At 32.4% G+C, this 1,452-nt stretch overlaps 1 long non-coding RNA gene across 1 annotated transcript in view; it reads left to right on the top strand.

Annotated features, from left to right (window-relative positions):
- Nucleotides 1-436: 436 nt before the first annotated feature.
- Nucleotides 437-1,452, top strand: part of LOC117111913 — a 10,122-nt gene continuing 9,106 nt past the window's right edge. The window contains exon 1 of the long non-coding RNA XR_004445937.1: nt 437-512. This is a non-coding gene — a long non-coding RNA (uncharacterized LOC117111913). The remainder of the gene's footprint in view (nt 513-1,452) is intronic.

Below are 1,452 nucleotides of genomic sequence, written 5' to 3'. Positions count from 1 at the left end.
AATCCTATAATATGACCTGTTATGCATCTTGATGAGTTTTGTTGTACATTATCCTGAAATATCAAATTATAAGTGGGGTGGGTACGGAATCTTAATGGCCAAACACTTGTGAGCAAGTATACACAGAGTAAAAGACATGTGTTCATACAGTGTTCTGACTACCATATGATTGACTGTATATAATACCAGTGTGTCAATATCGCCCTAGACAACATTGTGTGAACACATGTTGTACACTCAGTGGAATTATTCTAAAGGGATATCGATAATACGACAGAAATTTTGCAAACTCATTTCGTTCCATGGTTTTTGGCAAGGGTTGATGCGAATACTCAGAGGGATCACTGCAAAATGATTTATCTGTATTTAATTGTTTATGACATAATGCCACATAGCTCAGTTGGTATACAATAATGAAATAATAAACTTTACATTTTATTGTAGAAAAACGGAAAGTTACATCGACGACTGTCTTTTTGAGCCAAATAATTACTGAAAATGGAAAGGAAAACGTAAGTGATGTAGTTCCTGCATTTCATTTGACGTTGGTCTTTAATCATTTAATACTAATTTACAAAAGCATATTTGTGGACATTATAGTTTTAGTATATGCTTAGGATATATCAAATTAAACAAATATTTAAAAAAATGGTTTAAAAGCATATTGTGAAGGAATGAGAGATAGTTATTGGCAAACACATATACCTGCATGAACAATAATATAGAAACATAGTGATCATGATGGGGGATGTGTGTATATAATGTGTGTATAATGATGAAGCATACTATGAAGCATAGTGACAGAGGAAGATCAGGGGTTTATCCAGGATTATTTCTGGGTGGGTTGTGATCATAATTTTTTTTAACCTTTTCACAATGAAATAACAGCAAGATGTTATTAAAATGTCAATACAATTTAATAATAATAATAATAATAATAATAATAATAATAATAATAATAATAATAATAATAATAATAATAAATTAATAATAACAACAACAACAACAAATATGTATAGCGCCAAATTAAAAATAATAGAAATTGCTGCCTATGAGCTGTTTAAAGCCTCCTTTAATAAAATGCAAAAAATTCGTATGAATTGGCCTACCATTAGAACAACTGTTGTGACTAACGATATTGGCAAAGTTACACCTAATCCTAGTCCTTATCTGAGAATGCAACGCCATTGAGGATAATCTGTTGCTGGTGGGAGACAAAAAAAATCGATTAAAGCGCCACCACCTTGAAGCGGATGGCAGGCTCAGTTAATTGCGGTTTATATTGATGGAATTGAAATAGATTACACGTCACGCAATTGGCAAGGTCTTTCGACTCATTGCTGGTACATCATCAATGATTTTTATATTTTTGCTAGAAAGTAATATCTTTGGAAAAAATCTGGACTTTTGAACATTTTTGGGGGTCGTACGACCTTTCTGACCACCCCCCCC

This window comes from Anneissia japonica, unplaced genomic scaffold (assembly GCF_011630105.1).
Source record: "Anneissia japonica isolate Jap-2015-1 unplaced genomic scaffold, ASM1163010v1 scaffold1594_len1068242_cov183, whole genome shotgun sequence".
In the NCBI taxonomy this organism is placed as follows: domain Eukaryota; kingdom Metazoa; phylum Echinodermata; class Crinoidea; order Comatulida; family Comatulidae; genus Anneissia; species Anneissia japonica.
Note: the sequence above shows the minus strand (reverse complement) of the source record. Positions and strands in the feature narration are given on the sequence as shown.